The sequence below is a fragment of the Oryctolagus cuniculus genome, chromosome 11 (assembly GCF_051225735.1).
Source record: "Oryctolagus cuniculus isolate XC-2025 breed Fujian yellow rabbit chromosome 11, ASM5122573v1, whole genome shotgun sequence".
NCBI classification, from domain to species: domain Eukaryota; kingdom Metazoa; phylum Chordata; class Mammalia; order Lagomorpha; family Leporidae; genus Oryctolagus; species Oryctolagus cuniculus.
The window spans coordinates 38892700-38915986 of record NC_142877.1 but is presented as its reverse complement, the minus strand read 5'-3'; the positions used below and the strand labels follow the sequence as shown (position 1 = coordinate 38915986).

Below are 23287 nucleotides of genomic sequence, written 5' to 3'. Positions count from 1 at the left end.
CCTGAGGGAAATCTAGGAAAGCTTTTAAAATGTTAATTAAATTTAACTGTAAATGAAAACCAATAGTTCTAATGGAATAGACATATTTTCTATTCATAAGGTCAGTTACCCCCAGAAGCAATAAACAGATACTTTTTGTACCTATACTGTGCTAAAATTAAACAGAAGCAAATAAATATGAAAAATAAACTTAATCTAGTGTGACTAGAATAAGCAATAATCTAGTAGTGACCCCCTAACAATCTTATTTGAAGAAAGATTAGTAATTCAACTGAAAAGCATTACCAAATGGAATATTCACCTTCAGCTATTTCTGGAAAAAATTCATCATATAAAGGACTTATTTGACAAGATTTCTGTACAAGTTTCAAGGTAGGAGGATGCTACCTTAGATGTTAATTTTAAATGTCTGGTTATGTGTGCTACTGTGGGGGTAGGAGAAGGTGGTTAAAGTTTTTGAAACTCTAAGCAGAAAACTTTCATAAAGTAATATCAGTACAATGACTAAATAATAATTTAGAAACTGAAGTAATCTATGGTAGCAAGAAAGCAGAAGGAATATTGTTAAAAGATTAATTATTTCTTTCAGAGAAAACAATCAGGTATGAATTTTCTGCTTGCAAAATGATGAAAAGGAGGAAGCATTTTAAGCATTTAATTGGCTATTATAGAAAATGAATTTACAGATAATATACTTTCACTAAGTCCCTTAACCTAGTTTCAGGGAAAGATATGCCCAAATAGAAAAAGCAAAAGGTTTCTGCTTGCTTATTTTTAACAGCTTTATTGAGACATAATTTACATATCATTCTTTTTGCTTACTTAGTAAATGAAGGACAATGTTATGAATAAATCATAGCACTAATAATTAGTAGCAATTTTAACAGGAAAACATCTACAACAAGTAGTTAATGAATGACTTTCAACTATTTCAATGATAAAAATCCCAAAGACAAATTCTATCTAAATGGTACTTATTATTCAGCCTAGACAAAAAACCAACAATTAAATTTTAATTGTCAATATGTTAACACACCTAATTCCAATTTTAACTGGGAATTATGAAATTTCTATGTCTTCCACACAGAGAAAGGAAGAGAGATTCTTATTTATTTCCCGTGGTTTACCTTTCCTTCTGTGGATCTTATCAACAAGTAACTCTGCCTTGGTGATGAAGAGAATGAAAATAGAAGTTTATTGAGAAAAGAGACAAAATAAAAAGAAGACAAAGCATTCACAAAAATGATTTAAAAAGAAAAGGGACTGCCAGGTTCAAAAGATATACAATTTAGAATTTCCTTCTCAATGGAAATGGGACATGAAAACAGCAAACATTTCCATAAAAACAACAGTATATTTTTACCTAATGACACTGTCTATATTCCAATTTTGATTTTATTGATAATGAATCCTTTATTGAGCTCTTACTAATAGTTAAGCTGTGTGCTCACAAAAGAAAATGAAACACTGGTTTAAAAAGTTACTTACACATAGAAACATCAATGGAACAGAAAAGAAACTCCAGGCCTGCGCCACAGCTCACTTGGCTAATCCTCCGCCTGCAGCGCCGGCACTCCAGGTTCTAGTCCCAGTTGGGGCGCCAGATTCTGTCCCGGTTGCTCCTCTTCCAGGCCAGCTCTGGAAGGCCCAGGAAGGCAGTGGAGGATGGCCCAAGTGCTTGGGCCCTGCACCCGCATGGGGACAAGGAAGAAGCGCCTGGCTCCTGGCTTTGGATCAGCGCAGTGCGCCGGCCATAGTAGCCATTTTTGGGGTGAAGGAAGACCTTTCTCTCTGTCTTTCTCTGTCTAATTCTGCCTGTCAAAAATAAATAAAATAAAAAATCGAAAAGAAATGCCTGAAAAAAATCCAAGCATCTAAAACCAACTTATAGTCAACCAAGGAGCTAAAACCAATCCCTGGAGCAAAAAATGGTGCTGTGAAAATTAGATTTCCAAAGGCATTAGTATGAAGCAAGACCTCTAACTTATACCTCACACAAAAAATCCATTCAGCATGGATTAAAGATAACACGACACCATCAAATTATTAGAGAACTATTAGAGAACACTGGGGAAACCCTGCAAGACATTGGTACAGGCAAAGAATTCTTGGAAAAGACTCCAGAGGCACAGGCAGTCGAAGCCAAAATTAACAAATGGGAATACATCAAATTGAGAAGTTTCTGCACTACAAAAGAAACACTCAGGAAAGTAGAGGCAACCAACAGAATGGGAGAAATTACTTGCAATAATAATAATTATATAATATATAAAATATGTACAATATATAATCTACATAAAATAATGAAACTGATAGAGGATTAATAACCAGAATATACAGAGATCAAGAAACTCCACAACAACAAAACAAACAACCTAGTTAAGAGATGGGCCAAGGACTTAAACAGACATTTCCCAAAAGAAAAAATCCAAACAGCCAACAGACACATAAAAAAATGACCAAGGACACTAGTCATGAGGGAAATGCAAATCAAAACCACAATGAGGTTTCATCTCACCCCAGTTAGAATGGCTTTCATACAGAAATCAACAAACAGCAAATGCTGGAGAGGGTGTAGGGAAAAAAAGTACCCTGATCCACTGCTGGCAGGAATATAAACTGGTAAAGCCATGATGGAAAGTTTGGAGACACCTCAGAAATCTGAATACAACCATAAAACCCAGCCATCCCACTCCTGGGAATTTACCCAAGGGAAATGAAAACAGCAAATAAAAGAGTTATCTGCACCCCCATGTTTACTGCAGCTCAATTCACAATAGCTAAGACATGGAATCAACCTAAATGCCCATCAACTGAAGACCAGATAAAGAAATTATGGGATATGTACTCTATGGAATACTACACAGCTGTAAAAAAAAAATGAAATCTGCCATTTGCAGCAAAATGGATGAATCTGGAAAACATCATACTTAGTGAAATAAGCCAGTCCCAAAGGGAGAAATACCATATGTTCTCCTTGATCTGTGAGAATTAATAGAGCACTTTAAAGGAAACCTGTAGAAGTGAAATTGACACTTTGAGAAGCAATGGCTTGAACAGCCCTTGTCTTGACTGTCAAGGAACAGTTTTTATTTTCTTCTTAATACCATTGTTTGAACTCTTTACTTAAGAGAATCGATCATATGAGTATAAAGTTAATTGAAAATAGATCCCAGTAAAAAATAAGAGAATAAGAGAGGGAGGAGGAAGTTTGTAACTATAAAGTTGTATAGTTCTGCATACATTCCTACAGACTTACTTCTAATGGTACAGCTAAACATTCACCATGGGACTCCAAATCCCATTAAGCAGGGTGGTAATAAAGCCATCTTAAGTATTAAAGTGATCATAAATAAGATCAAGTGTCTGGTAATAACAATAGATAGAATTAAAAGGGAGAGAATGTTCCAACATGGGAAGCAGTCGACATGGCAGACTCATAGAATGACAATCCTTCTAAATGGCATTCTGACCTCAGAATCAGCCCTTAGGGCACTCTGGTCTGGCTGGAAAGCCCATGAGAGTATTTCAGGAATGAAAAGCCAAGATATTGTGGCAAAAAAAAAAAAAAAAAAAAAAATCCTACATTAAGGATCTTTGTGAGTGAGACCCCAGTGGAAACAAGGGGCCATCAAAAAAGGATGTACTTTTCTCTGAAGGGAGGAGAGAACTTCCACTTTGCTTATGGCTCTGTCTAAATACTGATGGAGACTATGGACTAAAAAGGCTTCCAAAGCCTTGGCAGCTCATGTCAAGAGCCTCAGGTAATCAATGACATCATACATAAGAGTTAATTGTTAACAACAGGAGTCAGTGTGCACTTACTCCCCATGCAGGACCTTTGTCCTCTATGAGTTGTACTATGAGAATTGACTGTAAAACTTATTCTGTTTTTTATAGTGTGTGCATGTGTGTGTGTGTGTGCAAACTGTTGAAATCTTTACTTAGTATAGAGTTGGTCTTCTGTGTATAAAGTTAACTGCAAACAAATCTTAATGGATAATGGGACTGGGAATGAGAGAGGGAGGAGTAGGAGGGGTGGGAGTGATGGTGGGAAGGCAGGTATGGTGGGAAGAATCACTATATTCCTTAAGTTATACTTAGGAAATTCATACTCATTAAATAAAGGTTTCTTTGGAAAAAGAGATAAATAAAAAATAATAAGTTATTTAGAAGCACAGGTGTTTAGCGTGGTGATTAAGATGCTTGCATCCCACAGCAGCGTGCCTGGGTTCAATTCCCACCACTGGCTCCTGATTAGACACTTATGTAGGAGACCTAGGTTGCATTTCCAGATTCAGCTTTGGCCCAACCTCAACCACTAAAGGCATTTGAGGAGCAAACCAGCAGATGGGAGCAACCTTTGCGTCTCCCTGGCTCTCAAAAATATTTATTTTAAATAGTTACTTAGGGCCGGTTCTGTAGCTCACTAGGCTAATCCTCCGCCTGCAGCTCCGGCACACCGGGTTCTAGTCCCGGTTGGGGCACCAGATTCTGTCCTGGTTGCTCCTCTTCCAGTCCAGCTCTCTGCTGTGGCCCGGAAAGGCAGTGGAGGATGGCCCAGGTCCTTGGGCCCTGCACCCACATGGGAGACCAGGAGGAAGTACCTGGCTCCTGGCTTCAGATCAGCACAGTGTGCTGGCCATGGCGGCCATTTGGGGGGTGAACCAACGGAAAAAGGAAGACCTTTCTCTCTGTCTCTCACTCACTGTCTAACTTTGCCTGTCAAAAACAATTTTTAAAAATAGTTATTCAGAAACCTATGGTAGAGAATTTTTTTCAATTGTTTTTTTTAGTGGAAAGTAAAACAGCAAGGTTTATTAGGGAAGGGACATCCATAAGAATGGATGGGCACCTCTCCAGACAGAACCTGAGAGAGAGTGCCCAGTCGCTTGGACTGGGGGAGATCAGGGTTACATAGTTGAGTGGAGAGATTACACCTAGGCAGGCCAGGCAGGTGGCTCAGCATGGAGGCAGAGGACTGAGCACCCAGTCCGGCTGAGGCCGGGGGTTTTTAAGGAGATGGGTCTTTGTCTTCTCACATCTCCTCCTGAAACAAAAGACTTTATGGGTGTAAATGCTAGAAACTCCTATCTGAGTTTTCCCACAGAAGTTATCAGACAGGAGGAAGCCTAGTTGGCACCACCCTGGGTTTAGAGAAAGGGTGAACAAGACTCCCTGGAGGATCAGGATCTGAGCAGGGTATTTGAAATGCAGATACTGGGCTGCATCTGGAAGATTATCAGGCAGAAGGGGCGGGGACCTCTACCTGGCAGGTTATTGGGTAAAAGGAGCAGGGCAGGATGCAAATACTGGGCTGCCCCTGAAATGTTACTGGGATGACTTTGAGATGCATATGCTGGACCCAAATGTCTCCTTAGGCCTTTGTCACACACACATAAGCTCATATCTGACTTCCTACCTAGCATTCCCCCCTTAAGAGGGAAATACCCAAAATTCTTTTTGGGATAATGGATGGAGTTCCATTTTCTGTAGCTTCTTCAGAGCTGACATGTGGGTGTCAAGAAGGATTTGGGTATTTTCTCTTGCTATCTGTCCTATGGTGTGTGACAATGGCTTTGGAAAGACTGTCCTGCTCGGTCCAGAGGGCTGCTCAGGTCATCCAATGGAATGGGCTGGAGGCCTTGTCTGACGACCTTTTGGAGTTCGACAGCTTTTATTCTGTTAGAGACAAAATGAACAAGGGCATTAAAAACACACGGTCCAAAGAGAAGCAACAAGATTACAGAAGTTATTGGGCCAAGGAGAGGAAATAGCCAGGATTTCCATGACCAGATTTCAGGCCAGAAATCCCAGCCCTGCTTGGTCTGGTCCTGGAGCTGTTTGGCTTTGTCCAGGAAAAGTATGAATTTGGGTTTGTACCTATCCAGTCTGATTGACCCAGAGACAACATTCTTCCTGGAGCATGGAATAAAAAAGTATTTATTTATTTGAATGGAAGAGAGAGAGAGAGAAAGAGAGCGATCTTGCTTCCACTGGTTCACACCCCAAATAGCTAAGCCAGGATTCATCCAGGTCTCCCACATGGGTGACCTATGTGGGTCCAATTACTTTGGGTAGTTTCCATCACTTTCTCAGGTGCATTAGCAGGGAGCTGGATCAGAAGCAGAGCAGCCAGGATTCGAACAGGCACTCCAGATGTGGGAGGCCAGCATCACCAGAGATGTCTCAACACACTGCATCACAATGCCAGCCCCTAATTCTATATCTCATACTTGTCCAGCCTCTTTTTTATTATTATTTTTAATTATTTGACAGAGTTACAAAGAAAGGTAGAGAGAAAGAGAGAAAGAGAGAAAGAGGTCTTCCATCCGCTGGTTAACTCCCTAAATAGCCACAATGGCCAGATTGAGCTGATCCAAAGCCAGGAGCCAGGAGCCAGGAGCCAGGAGCCTCTTCTGGGCCTCCCACATGGGTGCAAGTCCATCTTTTGATGCTTTCCCAGGAGCATTAGTGGGGAGCTGGATTGGAAATGGAGCAGCCAGGACGTGAAACAGTGCCCATTTGGGCACTGCAGGCCAGGGCTTTAACCCACTGTGCCATAGTGCTGGCCCCTCCAGTCTCTTAAGACATACCAGAATTATTTCTTCCCACAAATACTTATTGAAGATCTACAAATTACAAAGTATAGTGGAAGGCAGCTATATACTCTAGAAAGATAAACTTTTAATGCAGTTTAGGAGGTAGAAAAGAAAGCAGCCAATCACAAAAAGTACAATGAGTGCTCTGGATAATCCTTTAAGTAGAGGGAAAGAGAGGGGTGAGGCTAGAGAGATAATTACAATAGTGGATAACACTATATGCCAGGGAAAGTACATTTACATATATTAAATCCTCATAACACTCTTATATGATGGGAAATTATTCCCATCTCTTCCTAATCTAAGGAACTTTCAACTTGTTAAAGAGTATAATGATTAAGGATGTAGCAGGGATCTGAAACTATGTTACTGCTTACAAAGATCATACAGGGACATATGAGACCCTTTATAGGAATTTAGTTCTTTTCAAAGAAGGACTTGGTGAAAAGAGAAGGGAGCTCTTGGTAAAGTAAGCCAAATTTGCCCTGAGAATGGTACAGATTAGATGAACCAAGACTTTAGGTGATTGAGGGTTGCCCATTACAATCCAAATAAAAAATGTTTAGGAAAAGAGTGATTCCGATGAAGACATGAAAATCAGGACATTATAAAGAAGATACCATAAGAATTTAGAGCCTACTAGATAGAATTATTACTGGACAGTAGTTAACAACTTGAGATGACTATATAGATTGAAGGGGCATTCCCCAAAATCACAGTAAAAGCTAATTAGACTTGGAAGAAAATAATGAGAGGTGGATGTTTGGCACACAGTTAAGATACTTACATCCCATGTAGGAGTACCTGGATTTGAGTTCTGGCTCTAATTCCAGCTCCTCCTACTAATGCACAGGTGATGGCTCAAGTAATTTGGTCTCGGCTTCCACATGGGAGATCTGGATTGAATTCCTAGCTCCTGGTTTTAATCAAGACAAGTCCAAGACATTGCAAATATTTTGGGCCTGAACCAGCAAATGGGAGTACGCACCTCCCCCCATTTCCTCTCTCTCTTGCTCCCTCTCTTACTCTCAAATAAATATTTTTAAATGATGATGAGTTTAGTTTCAATCAAGTTAAAATAAATCACAGCTATAAAATAATGACAGAAGTTTTCAGAACTATTTACTTAAGCTATTAGTCAAAGTACACTTTTAAACCTGAAATTTGTCAGATTGTTCATCCTATATTTTGTGTATCTTGTATAATTCTACAACTCATTGCATAGCACTCTACCAAAAATAAGTTTTTTTTCCTCAAACTGTGTTTTTTTTAAGTTATACATAAAATTCCATCAGCATAACACAAAATATACTGAAAGCTATGGCCTGTAATACTAATAGCAATTATTTTCTGATACTTTCATGTTTATTAGCAATTATTTGCTAGTATTTTAAATATCATATTTTAAAATTTGTATCCTATGAACTTAGGGTGTTAACAATTTAAGACCAAAACATAAAGGGGTATTTGCTATTGTAGTAATTTGCTTTATGTAGCAGTAATCAGGCTTAAAGAACATTCCAATATTCTACTTAACCAAAGTAATGTCCAACTTTGCAACTACATGCATACTACATTAACCCCATTCCTTAGTTTTAAAAAAAGATAGATATTCATATACAATGTTGTTGTCAGATAAAATGCTACATTTTTAATAAGTCTCTATTTAACTGTTCTTTATTACATAATCATATCTCCAGGCAGGCCTTCAGTATTTATAAGTCCAGATTTTTTAAAAAAGATATTTATTTATTCATTGTTACAGAAACAGAGAGAGAGACAGAAATCTTCCACCCACTGGTTCACACTCTAAATGGCACCAATGGTCGGGGCTGGGCCAGGTCAAAGCCAGGAACCTGGAATTCCATTTGGGTCACCCATGTGGGTGGCAGGGGCCCCAACCCTTTGGTCATCCTCTGCTGCTTTCCTAGGTGCATTAGCAAGGAACTTGATTTGAAGTTGAACAGCAAGGACTTGAACTGGCACCCATAAAAGATGCCAGTATTGCAGGTGGTGGCTTAACTCATGGTGCCACAACGCCAGTCCCAGAACCCCACACTTTTATATATATTTAGCTGAGTAAACAGAAGCCCCCAATTTTTTTTTTTTAATCAAAACTGACACAGCCAACTAATGCCACAGGCTGAATTAATCCCTGGCTCTAGTCTTATCATTCATCTTTTTCTCCTTTTTACTATTGGACATGCCTCTTGCTTGCTCCATCTAGGGAGCATAAAGGAAAGGAGTGGAAAGAAGGGCTGAATTTTGTGGGGGAATTCAATATCTCAAAAGTATTAAGGATAAGAAAAGGCAGATTAAATTGCAACTACTCCCTATAATAAGAATTGTTATCATATGTCAAATGTGCATACTAACAGATCCTCAACTCCTATAAGGAAGGCTAGATGTACCCTTGGATTACAATCAATGTTAACTCCTCTTTAATAGATTCACAGTAACTGCAAACTATGGAGACCAACGACTACTGCAAGTATTTTATTTTTCTACAATTATTCCATAAAATTCAACAAAAACTGCACCTTAAGTTCTACCATTCTTAAACTCTTCCAAAAAAACACAAAAAGTAATACACTGAAATCAAAGTAATAATACAAAAATAAGAAAATAACAAAAAAATGCCCCTGTTCTTTCTTTAACCCCCTCCCCATATATAAAGATAAATATACCTTCCTTCAGGGTTAAATATATATGTTTCACAGATATAAGATTTTAAAAATAGGATACTTCATGAAATATAACTTCCTGTCCTCATTTATTAACATAATCACAGACACTTTTAACGTCAACAGAGAACTCGCTTAAGAGCCCTACTGTGGGGCGGGCACTGTGGCTCACTAGGTTAATCCTCCACCTGCGGCGCTGGTATCCCATATGGGCACCAGTTCTAATCCCAGTTGCTCCTCTTCCAGTCCAGCTCTCTGCTGTGGCCTGGGATAGCAGTGGAGGATGGCTCAAGTGCTTAGGTCCTGCACCCACATGAGAGACCAGGAAGAAGCACCAGGCTCCTGGCTTCGGATCGGCACAGCGCTGGCCATGGTGGCCACTTGGGGAGTGAACCAACGGAAGACCTTTTTCTCTGTCTCTCTCTTTCTAACTATCTAACTCTACCTGTCAAATAAATTTAAAAAAAAAAAAAAAAGGCCCTACTATAATCATACCCCATCTTGCTGTACATACACAAAGGTTATTCCTGTTTGCCACCACAATCAATGCCCTGATAAACTTATTTGCACAATTTACTTTGTCAGATGGGAACAAAATCATGGCCTTACAGTCACATTCACCCTGTTCTGTATTAATCAGAAAGCTCTCAGAAGAGAACCCAATGTATGAAAGGGACTTTCAGTCAAGAAATTCTCTTCAGAGTAAGTCTGTGATCACATTTTTTACTGTAGAGATAATTGTTCAAAAGAATCACAAATTACTATATAAGTTCTTAAAATAAGACAAGACTAGAAAATGAGAAACAAACTTTAGAATTCACATTACTGGCCTGGAAAACTAAAACAATTATAGTTGGGAAACCATTATGATTTTTCATGTTTTCCAAAGAAAAACAAGTGAAATTCAAATTTAAAAAGCACCCACACAAACTAATTCATGATACTTTCCACATAGCATATATAAACCCTTAATTTCCAAAAACTGATGTAATTTATCATTTATGATTAAGGTTTATACCAAATCCAAACTCAAGATTTAGTAGAAAATTAATATAAAATCAATGTCCTTGATATAAATGTTTATTGACATATACAGTAATATAGGATCTGTCAAAAACTTAAGAAAAACAAAATCATATGACTTCACACAACAGCACAGTAATTTAAATGTAAATATTAAAATCCATTAAGCTATATATATATATCAAATTAGAGATTTGACCACAATATGGATAGACACCATATTTCATTTGAAAAATCACTATTTATTAATAAAAATCCATAATGATTGGTGTTTTGAGCATTACAAAATACTTTTTAAAAGAAGGATACATTACAAAGCTCTAATGATAAATGAATGGACCATACATTTTGGGTTTTGGCAGATACCATATATTTCCATTTATCTATGGAAGCTCTGCTGAAATAGAAAAAAGCAGCCATCATTCACAGAGGACAAAAGGGTGGTTCTAAATATGAGAAGAGTCCATGATAACTGCACAAGAGAGAGACAGTCCTAGAACTGGAGCATCAATTTTTTTTCCACTTTAGAAGACCAGCAATTTTCCACCAAGACCCACAAAATTCAGACATTCCTTAATTTACGTCTTTCTCAGTTTTCTACAATCATTCTAGGAAGGTCTCTGCAGGTTACATACATTATAAAATACATGTTTCTAGCATCCTTTTTGAGTGTTTGACTTCTCTCAAACAGTGTTTCTGTTTCCTTCTTCAAAACAGACTCTTCTCAAAGGAGTCCTCAACGGGTCTTTCTTGATTCAAAATAGACTGGAAGACAAGATGAGAAAAAGGGCTCTTTTGCTAGTGCTCAAGCTAGGAAAAAAAAAAAAAAGAGGAGAAAATAATACAAAATTCTCTCTTATGTGCAATATTTCTTATTTTCACTGAAACTAAAAAGAAAACTTCTACCAGTACATCCTTTCATTTTACTTACTTTACCCTGGCTAATTTGATATTCACATCTTTGTTTGCTGTCACTTAATTGCTATAGGTATAAGTTCCAACTGCTCTAAGTTTTCAAAACAACTTACCCCCACATATTCAGGCATACTTCTTATACTGTCATTTAAAAAACACAACAGACGTTTCAATAATCTGAAATATAACTGAAGATACCATTTCAAAAATTTTAAGAGCATTTCTGGGAAATCTTTAAGAAACTCTGATAAATCATTCGTAAAAAAAAAAAAAAAAAAAAAAAAAATTTTTGCAGTATTTTTAAACTGCAAGAGAATAGAGCTATCTCAGAATTCATTCCCTTGGCTCTTGACAATCAAGTATCTGCTACTCTAGAGAAAAATCAAGAATTTAGACATAAGGAGCTCCGCTTAAGTAACTACTTAATTAAAATGCATAGCAGTGTTAAACATCTTCATGCCTGAGGAATAGATTAACATGTCAAAGGATGAAATAGCCAATTAATATAACCAAGGAAATAATTAACAATTTAATTTACAAGATTTTAAACAAATATTTTAAAATTCTATACAATTCACATATCTAAACATTTTCCATTGGTTTCTAAGATTTATTGATACCTAATACTGTCAGCATGCTTTGTACCTAAATGTTCCTGGTAAATTTTAATACAATGTAAGTGAATCTGCAATTCAACTGAAACAAATTCCTTTATTGGGAAGAGGACAGCAAAAGATATTCAAGAATAGAAAAAGGAAAGATGCTAATGGTCTTTCCTAATTATTCTAACACTTTGAAAAAGAAGACTACATTCCACCTCAACCCTCTTATCTATCCCACTCCCACTTTATCCACTACTCACTTTCCAGAAAAAGAACTATTTTATCCAATAAAAACACAGTAATCAGGTAAAATATATAGTAAGAATAATACCTGCAAGATTTTCTTTCCATAACTTGTCCCAGGAAAGGATCCTCAGGTATTCTCTCCCAAGCCATCCTCCACCAATTCTTCAACAATTAGAGATGCATCCTGAACGATGGTGGAGGGTTCAGAAGTTTATAGTAGATATGGCATACTGAGATCAAGGGTGATATCCATCTCCTCATAAAAAGAATGGGGCTTTTCAGGTGATCCAGAACACCACTTCACACCTCTGTGATTATACTTACATGTTACTATTCTGACAATAAACAACTCAAATCCCACCTCCCAAACAAAAAAAAAAAAAAAAAAAAAAAAAAACTGGGATATACTTTAGAATCTTAAATAGATCATTCTCCTGAATTTTCCTTTGCCATCCACTACTTTTCATTTATTTATATGCTGACTCATTTCTACAAAAGATGCCAGATATTTTACTAATAAAGCAATAGTTAGAATTTAAAGATATCCGTACTTTCAGGTACTCACCACATACAAAACACTCATAAAATCCATATGCAGTGAGGGAAATATTAGCAGCCCTCGTATACCATGTAAAAAAGAAGCCAGGGAAATGTGTGAAAATGCACTTCTGTGATTCTGTGAATAGGCAGGGAAGGAAACAGTTGCTAAGAAGTAACAGAAAAGTGCATTTTATAATGAAAACTATAGACTCTGGGCCAGCATGGTGGCACAGCAGGTTAAGCCACTGCTTACAATGCTGAAATGTAATATCAGAGTGCAGTTCAAGTTCCCACTGCACTCCTTTCTACTCAGCTACCTGCTAATGCACTAGAGAAGGAAGCGGATCAAGGAGTTGGGCCCATGGGAAACCTGAATGGAGTTCTTGGCTCCTGGCTTTTGCCTGGCCCAACCCTGGATGCCTGGCTGTGGTAGCCATTTGGGGATTAAGCCAGTAGATGGAAATTTGTTTTCTCTTTCTCTTTCTCTCTCTCTCTCTCTCTCTCTCTCTCTCTCTCTGTGTGTGTGTGTGTGTGTGTGTGTTGTGTGTATGTGTCCCTCTCTGTTGCTCTGCCTTTCAAATAAATAAATCTTTAAAAAACAATGTATGTGTAAATTAAAATGGTTTAGGTACCCACTGCTAATCCTATGTTGCTTTCCTTTCATCTCCAACATAACTTTTAGCTCTTTATTTTTTATGTAAATATCTTCCTGGGGCAGGCCTTGTAGCATAGATGGTAAAGCCATCACCTGCGATGGCAGCATCCCATCTGGGCGCCAGTCTCAGTTGCTCCACTTCTGATCTAGCTCCCTACTAATGGCCTGGAAATGCAGTAGAAGTTGATCTAAGTCATTGGGCCCCTGCCACCCACATGGAAGACCCAGATGAAGCTCAATGCTTCTGGATTCAGCCTGGCCCAGCACTGACCATTGCAGCCATCTGGGGAGTGAACCAGCTAGTGGATGGATGATCTCTGTCTCTCCCTCTCTCTCTGAAATCTTTGAAAATAAATAAAATAAATCTTTTTTCTTAAAAAAAAAAAAGGTCTTCTTTATAAACAAACATTATGTGTTAAGTATTCCTCTCTGTTTTTAAAAAGATTTATTTATTTATTTGAAAGGCAGAGTTACACACAGAGCCAGAGAGAGAGAGAGAGAAAGAGTGAGTACGAGAGAGAGAGAGAGAGAGAGAGAGAGAGAGAGAGAGAGAGAGAGAGTCTTGCATCCTCTGGTTCACTCCCCAAATGGCCCCAACAGCCAGAGCTGGGCTGATCCAAAGTCAGGAGCCAGGAACTTCTTCTTCTGAGTCTCCAACACAGGTACAGGGGCCCAAGGACTTGGGCCATCTTCTACTGCTTCCCCAGGCCAGAGCAGAGAGCTGTATCGGAAGTGGAGCAGCTGGGAGTCAGACCAGTGCCGATATGGGATGCCAGCACTACAGGCAGCGGCATTACCTGTTACACCACAGTGCCGGCCTCAAGTATTACTCTTTCATTACCTCCATCCTATTAACAAAAAGCACCCTTATTAGTATTTCATGTCCTTTCATCTTTTCTGTACATATTTGTACACGCATATAACCACAAAAATCATATACTATACACATTTCTCTCACAATTTGCTTCTTTACTATGTTTTGATCATCTGTGTTTACCACTCTAATCTTTAATATTCATACAATATTCCATGGCATGTACGCAGTATGCTTTAATATTTATTTTCTCCCTTCCACCTATCTTCCCTGATGATTAGAATGCCCAGTTCCACACCCCATGTTACTAAAACATTGGCTCATATTTTCTATCATCTTTTTATCTTTAAGTTTCAGGATTTTTCCTCAACATAATTCTAAACCATTAATCCAGTTTTCACTGTTTTTTATTTAATGTCTTTTTTTTAATCAGATTTTTTCCACTGAGTACTCTGCAATTGCTTCTTTTAAAACAGCCTGGTTTAATTATTTTAGCTATTTTATCCTCTTAACTCTCTCTGCAGACACAATTACATTTAAGTTCCATGTATTTTTTTCAGGGGTCATTTTTTCTATAGTTTGATGGCCCATGGTGGCCAAATTTGTGAATGGTGTTCCAGAACTATCTAACTGGCCTGAGTTTCTCCTATAGATCTGTACGTCGGTGTCTCTTAGAAGGCATCTTCCCTGAACAGAAGAGCTCACTTCAGGCTGTGAGTGGAAGGGAACTCTCAAGGGATTGTTTTATTGTCAAGTATGTGGTTATTATGCTGGGTATCAGCTAGAACCCCAACAAAAGTGAGGAAGGCTTTACTTTTAAGGTAGAGTGTTTTATTGTATTACACACATATGGAGTCACCTTTTCCTTCCTTTTCTTGGCAGAGTTCTCAGGTTCTGTTCTATTATTCTTTCCAACCCCAACACACACACCAGAAGTCTCATCCAGAATCATCATCTGCATGGCAGAAGCCGCAACACTCAAGGCTTGTGTGTCTAAATACTTCTACTCACAGTCATTCAGTACAAATGAGGAAAGGGTGAGTCCAGATGCTCCTGGAAGTTTTTTAATTATTTAGTCTGATGATCACCCCACAATCTATTCCAGTTCTTTGAAACTATTAACACAAATGGAGTTTCCTCAGGTTCAATGAACCCTAAGACCTTTTCACCTTCAGTGATGGTTTTCTCTGTACCATGCATCCCATTTGCTTTCTGTTGTCAGGGAATTCCCCAAATTGACTGCTTACTACCTAATACTATTACAGGCTTTTTTTTTTTTTTTTTTTTTTTTGACAGGCAGAGTGGACAGTGAGAGAGAGAGACAGAGAGAAAGGTCTTCCTTTGCCGTTGGTTCACCCTCCAATGGCCGCCGTGGCCGGCGCGCTGCGGCCGGCGCACCGCGCTGATCCGATGGCAGGAGCCAGGAGCCAGGTGCTTTTCCTGGTCTCCCATGGGGTGCAGGGCCCAAGCACCTGGGCCATCCTCCACTGCACTCCCTGGCCACAGCAGAGGGCTGGCCTGGAAGAGGGGCAACCGGGACAGAATCTGGCGCCCCGACCGGGACTAGAACCCGGTGTGCCGGCGCCGCTAGGCGGAGGATTAGCCTAGTGAGCCGCGGCGCCGGCCCTTACAGGCTTATTTTTAAAAGTACATAAATTATAGTCCTCTCAATAGGTCTTAGGAAAGTCAGGAATGCTAATCATTTAACTTTTTTTAAGAAAAGTATCCTCAAAATTTCAACATGTTTTTCCTATGTTTCATATATTTCTTCACAGATATCAAGATATCCTCTATCTATTCACCTTTTAGAAATACTTTTAATCATCAATAACTTTTTTCATTATTCCTTTCAAAATACGATGTCCTCTCAGTTTTAACTAGGAATTTTCAATATGTTATTAATTTCCACACTATTATTTCTGGGTTATTTGCTTTTCATGTTTTAGTAATAGCCTTCTCTTTGGGCTAATTTTTCCCAAAAACCCAGTGCTTCCTTACTGTTGTTATCTTTTTAAAATCCATATTGTTCAACATTGACACTACTTTATTTCCCTCAAAATATCTCCCAGGGCTGGTGCTGTGGCATAGTAGGTTAAGCTGCTGCCTGCAGCACCAGCATCACATTTGGGTGCCAGTTCGAGTCCCGGATGCTCTGCTTCTGATCTAGCTCCCTGCTAGTGCACCTGAGAAAGCAGAAAAGAAAGGCTCAAGTACTTGGGCCCCTGCACCCACGTGGGAAATCTGGAAGAAGCTCCTAGCTCCTGGCATGGGCCTGGCCCAGTTCTGACTGTTGAAGCCACTGAGGAACCAACCAACAGAGAAAAGACCTATCTATCTCCATCTCTCTCTCTCTCTCTCTAACTCTGTGTTTCAAATAAATAAACTAAATCTTTACAAAAAAAAAAAAAAAAAAGAGCATTTCCCAGCTTCATCAATCACATAATGGAAGTCTATGGGACTTTGTAGGTGGGCTTTTCCCTCAGCAATTACCATGTACAGTTTGTTTTAGATGTATTCTTTATTATAAAATAATTAGCAATACTATATAAAATGTGCAGGTTTACAGATGAGGTAAATTAAACATATTTGAATGAGCAACAAATATAGTAAAACACCAGAAAACAGATGAAGAATTTGAAAACCTGAGAACTGTGCCAATGCTACTGCTATTTTTCTTTTTCAGTCAAGTCTAAATGGCAGTAAAATTAAAGATCAGAGTATATGTTTTCTGTTATAATTTTCTACTAAGAAAAAAAAAGGTTTTTGTCGCTCCCCCTCTTCGTGGAGGAGCAACACAGGACCCTGCGCTGTTCTTTCATCTGCTCGGCCCTCCCCGGGTTTGCTGCTGGTTCTTCCCGGGTTGGCTACTATCCCTTCCACCTCCGTGGAAGGGCAGTTCCCCCTGGCCACATTCCCCACTTCCGCAGGGGAGCGGCACACCGCCGGCCGGCTTTCTCGGGGGCTGCACAGGTGTTCCCCTTATTTGTTCCCCTTAGATGTTCCCGGTGCATGCCGTCTCTCTCCTCCTTTATAGTCCTCCTCCGCCAATCCCAACTCGGCTGCCCACACGCCGAGTACGCTGCTCTCCTCCAATCAGGAGCAAGTCCTACAGTTTATTGGTTGAACTGGAGGCAGCTGTGCGGAAGCTGTTTACTTCTCTCCCAGCGCCATATTGTGGGAGAGCAGATGCATAGAATAAGTCTTAATTCCAGTAACTCAGTCCAGTCCGGGCTGCTCCCCACAGGTTTTATATTCTTTTCTGACACTGGATGGAAAATATACTCCAGGACAGAATGAAAACTAATTTGCTATAACTATACTTAAACAAGTCCATGGAAAACAGAAGTTTATTTTCATATCGAAAGTGGTGGAATCAATGCAACTTTTCCATTACATGTATTTTCCAAGAACTTTCTTAACACTCCCATAACCCCCTACTAAATTGTTCTCTAGAAATTCCTCCCCCAACCCAATCCCCAATAACCTTCTTTCTGAAATCAGTGAAGAAAAATAGTATTGCACCGTAATTTGCATCTGGATACTCTGCAAGTTTAAAAAAAAAAAAAAAGTGGCACATCAAAACCCTAATTTCTGAACTGATTATAAAAGCAAGTCTACTAATCTTAGTTTTTAGAATGAAATAAAAGGTAACCTTATCAGTAACTCTTATACACCAGGCAAAAAACAAATACTGTCTGTAAAGCTTTTCAAATTTATATCCATTGAACTTTTTTACATCTATAAACTACAGGCTTGCCTGAACATTATGAATATAATGAACATTTATAAACTGAAGGAGAAAACTATTTAAAGTAAAACTAAGCCTTTTGTAAACTGAAAAATAACTCTAATTAAATACTAATTCTACTCAAGATTTACTTAAAAGTTGGGTTTGCTAATATGAAAGCCAAAATGAATTAAGATATAAAACATTATGTACCATGATTTTTTTTAACATTTGGGTATATTAATTATTTCACAGCAACTAGGGATGGATGTAGTGAAAGCTCCGGTCTCAGTATTACTAATATTTTGTGTGGGTTACTCCACTAATTCCACAACTTTCTATGATGACTACTGACTTCAAATACAATCAAGGATTCTTGAAACCTTTCCACAGGATGCATTGATACAACCTCAGATTCACTAGGGTAATCTACCATTATTACAAAATTCTCTTCTTTTATCTTGATAATCACTTACTTTAACACAAAATTGATATTCTACCCTCAACAATAATTTAGCAGAAATGGTGGTCTGAAAGAGTAATAACTTCACACACTTCTTGGTAAAAATGCATACATACCTTAGTGCTTAAATTGGAGAAGCAAGTTCACAGAGTTTATCAATAAAATTTGTAAAATAAGAGATTATGTTTTATATGTGGTCCACTCATCAACTTTCAAAAATGGTGACATGAAAAAACAAAAAAAATCCAAGGAAGCAAATTTTTCTTTCACCTTCAAGAGACCTTCAGTGCAAATTTGAAACACAGATAGAATTACAAGGAAATGTGAATGGATGAAGGGTTACTGAAATTTTGCTGGTATAAATTTATTTTCATTACAATCTGCATATGGGGGGCAAAGCTTTCTTCTTCACAATGTTCAGTGATTACTGCTAATTTATTACTTTCCCTTTTCCAACAGATGTTTGTGTTTTAAATTAAAAACAAGTATTTGGTACTATAAATTATATGTCATAAAAATTATATAATTTGCAATATAAAGTATCATCTTTCTAAAAATCAAATACAATTAGCAGTAAGGTCATAACAATAACAAATGAGCAACAGTTTGAGGAAACAAAAAGCAGCACTAACAGAGGATAAGTAAAAACAATGAAAAGCCAGAAGACCTGAAGTCAAATTCCAACTGTGTCATTCAACAGCAGTGTGACCTTGGGCAAGTTCTCTAATCTCTGTGCCTCAGTTTCCTTTTTTGTAAAATAAGATAACTGTACTTGATACAAAGGGTTGCTGCTATTAAATAAACTAATATTTGTAAAACACTTAAAAATATATGCGTCCCAGGGCCAGCGCAGTGGCATAGCGGGTAAAGCTGCTCCCTGCAGTGCCAGCATCCCATATGGACGCCAGTTCAAGTTCTGGCTGCTCTACTTCTGATCCAGCTCACAGTTATGGCCTAGAAAAGCAGCAGAAGATGGCCCAAGTCCTTGGGCCCCTGCACCAGGGAGACCTGGAAGAAGCTGCTGGCTCCTGGCTTCAGATTGGCCCAGCTCCAGCCATTACAGCCATATGGGAAGTGAACCAGTGGATGGAAAACTTTCTTTTTTTTTTTCCCTTCCTTCCTTCCTTCCTTTCTCTCTCTCTTTCTCTCTCTCTTTTTTTCCTTCCTTCCTTCCTTCCTTCCTTTCTTTCTCTCTCTCTTTCTCTCTCTCTTTCTTTCCTTCCTCCCTCCCTCCCTTCTTTCCTTCTTTCCTTCCTTCTTTCCTGCCTCTGCCTCTCTGTAACTCTGCCTTTCAAATAAATAAATAAAACTTTAAAATATATATATATATATTTGTCCCATAGTATGTACTCTTAAGTATTTGCTAAATAAGAAGATGCTTAATTCCATTGGAATTTTCCTTTAGTTAATTCTTAGCTCCATGACTGTTATTACACATACACACAAACACAACACAGTTGGTTTATTCACATACAGTAGCAACATAATTGATTTAAATTAATAGATGAAATATTCCTTTAAGCTTAATACTTTAGTTATCAATCAAAATATGTGTCTTATTAAGATTATCATATAAATATATAAATATTAAAGACCTTTCAATAGGAAAGAAATATCTGGTATTTGTTATATAAATCCATGAAAGAATCCTTTATTAATTACTTCACAGGGCTTTGCAAAAAAATTTTTGTAACTCTTACAGTTCATTTTATTTAAGGTTTTATTAAGGTGAACCTTGGAAGATGGCAGAATAGGGAGAGAACTTACTGGAAAAGTCTAGAAGAAGACAGCTTTTAAATGTGGAGAGAGTGCAAGTCTCAGGGAAGAGTTATGGAAAAAAGGGCAGAGGAAATTACACATAAAATAGAGGGCCACTATGGACCTACGTGAAGGATGTGGAGATGTGGATATGCACAACTCAGCCACCCAGCAGCTGAGAACTTCAGCACCAGTTCATTTTTTTTTTTAATTTAATTTAATTTAATTTTATTTTATTTTATTTTTTTGACAGGCAGAGTGGACAGTGCGAGAGAGAGACAGAGAGAAAGGTCTTCCGTTGCCGTTGGTTCACCCTCTAATGGCCGCTGCGGCCGGTGTGCTGTGGCCTGCGCACCGCGCTGATCCGATGGCAGGAGCCAGGTACTTATCCTGGTCTCCCATGGGGTGCAGGGCCCAAGCACTTGGACCATCCCACACTGCACTCCCTGGCCACAGCAGAGAGCTGGCCTGGAAGAGGGGCAACCAGGACAGAATCCGGCGCCCCGACCGGGACTAGAACCCGGTGTGCCGGCGCTGCAAAGCGGAGGATTAGCCTAGTGAGCCTCGGCGCCGGCCCAGGACCAGTTGAGCCCAAGCCACTGGTGATAAAGTTTTGGAAAGAGCCTTGCAGGAATCCAGCTTGCAGCCTGGTGGGGGACAGTGTACCTACCAAACTAGGGGAGGAAAAAAAGGAAGGCTCATTTCTCTCTCCCCAACCACCTTGCAACTGGCATCCTATAACAAGCCAATAGAGGGCTTATCAAAATATCCCTATTTGCAGATGACATGATTCTTTAAGTAGGAGATCCAAAGAACTATGAGTTTGGTAAAGCAGCAGGATGTAAAATCAACAGCATTTGTATACAAACGATGCCATGGCTGAGAAAAAAACTTCTAAAATCAATTCCATTCACAACAGCTACAAAAACAATCAAATACCTTAGAATAAACTTAACCAAGGATGTCAAAGATCTCTACAATGAGAATTATAAAACATTAAAGAAAGAAATAGAAGAAGATACGGAAAAAAATGAAAAATCTTCCATGTTCATGGATTGGAAGAATCAATATCATCAAAATGTCCATACTACCAAAAGCAATTCACAGATTCAATGTGATACCAATCAAAATACCAAAAACATTTGTCCCAGATCTAGAAAAATGATGCTGAAGTTCATATGGAGGCACAGAAGACCTCAAATAGCTAAAGCAAGCTTATACAACAAAAACAAATCCAAAGATACCACAATACCAGATTTTAAGACATACTACAGGGCAGTTATAATCAAAACAGCCTGGTACTGGTACAAGGACAGATCAATAGACCAATGGAACAGAACAGAGACACCAAAAATCAATCCAAACATCTACAACTAACTTACCTTTGACAAAGGAGCTAAAATCAATCCTTGGAACAAAGACAGTCTCTTTAAACGGTGCTTGGAAAATGGGATCTCCACATGCAGAAGTATGAAGCAAGACCCCTACCTTACACTTTACACAGAAATCCACTCAAGTTGTATTAAAGACCTAAGGCTACAACCCAATACCATCAAATTATTAAAGAACATTGGGGAAACTCTGCAAGACATCGGCATAGGCAAAAACTTCTTGTAAAAGACCCCAGAGGCACAGGCAATCAAAGCCAAAACTGACAAAATGGGATTACATCAAATTGAGAAGCTTCTGCAATGCAAAAGAAACACTAGGTAAAATGAAGAAGCAATCAACAGAATGGGAGAAATTATTTTGCAAACTACACAACTGATAAAGGATTAATAACCAGAATATATAAAGAGTTCAAGAAACTCAACAACAACAAAACAACTACCCAGTTATTAAATAGGCAAAGGACTTAGAAAGACATTTTTCAAAAGAGGAAATTCAAATGGCCAACAGACATATGAAAAAATACTCAGCATCACTAGCCATCAAGGAAATGCAAATCAAAACCACAGTGAGGTTTCACTTCACCCCAGTTAGAATGGCTTTCATACAGAAATCAAAAAACAACAAATGTTGGCAAAGATGTAGGGAAAAAAAGTACCCTAATTTACTGCTGGTAGGAATGTAAACTGGTAAAGCCACTATGGAAGACAGTATGGAGATACCTCAGAAATCTGAATATAGACCTATCTTATGACCCAGCCATCCCACTCCTGGGAATTTACCCCAGGGAAACAAAAAATCAGCATACGAAAGAGTTATCTGCACCCCCATGTTTATTGCAGTTCAATTCACAATAGCTAAGATATGGAATATAGCATCAACCCAAATGCCCATCAACTAAAGACGGATAAAGAAATTATAGGATATATACACCATGGGATACTACACAGCAGAAAAAAAATACCAAAATGCAGTCTTTTCCAACAAAATGGATAAAACTGGAAAACATCATACTAACTGAAATAAGCCAGTCCCAAAATGAAAAATACCATATGTTTTCCCTGACTTGCAATAACTAATAGTGAATCTAAAAGGCAATTTGTAGAAGTAAAATTGACACAGAAGCAATGACTTTGAACAGCTCTTGTCTTCACTGTTGAGCATCACCTTTTTTTTCATACTATTTGTTGAATTCTTTACTTAATCATATGTGTATAAATTTAATTGAAAATATGTCTTAGTAAAAGATAAGAGTGGAAACAAGAGAAGGAGGAAGAAGGGAGGTGGGAAGACATACACGGTGAGAAGAATCACCATGTTCCTGAAGTTGTAATTATGAAATGTATGAATTTTGTAACTGTAAAGCAGTATAGTTCTGCATACATTCCCACGGACAAACTTCTCAGAGTATAGTTTAAAAACTTGCCATGGGACCCCAACTCCCCTTAAGCTGGGTGGTAAAAATACCATTTTAAGTGTTATAGAGAGCAAATGGATAGGATTAAGTGTTAAAACGATCAAGTTAAAATGATCAAAATAGGATCAAGTGTTAAAGTGGTCATACAAATAGGACTTAGTGTTTGATAATAATAATAGATAGAATTAAAAAGGAATGAATGTTCCAACATGGGAAGCAGTCCATACAGCAGACTCATAGAATGACAATAGCCTTAAGTAGTACTCTGACCTCAGAATCAACCCTTAAGGCATTCTGGTCTGGATGAAAAGCCCAGGAGAGCATTTCAGGCATGGAAAGACAAGACATTGTGGCAAAAAATGTTCTACATGAAGGACCTCTGTGCATGAGACTGCAGTGGAAAGCAGCAACCACCAAGAAAAGATGTACTTTCCTCTGAAGGAAGGAGAGAG

The 23287-nt window shown here is 38.4% G+C and overlaps 1 protein-coding gene and 1 long non-coding RNA gene across 5 annotated transcripts in view; both read right to left on the bottom strand.

Annotated features, from left to right (window-relative positions):
- MACROD2 (mono-ADP ribosylhydrolase 2) overlaps positions 1-23287 on the bottom strand; it is a 2169899-nt gene that overhangs the window by 2108274 nt on the left and 38338 nt on the right. The gene's annotated exons all lie outside the window — the stretch shown is intronic.
- The window catches only part of LOC149123422 (uncharacterized), a 52637-nt gene continuing 30118 nt past the window's right edge, over positions 769-23287 (bottom strand). The window contains exon 2 of the long non-coding RNA XR_016216900.1: positions 769-11107. This is a non-coding gene — a long non-coding RNA (uncharacterized LOC149123422). The remainder of the gene's footprint in view (positions 11108-23287) is intronic.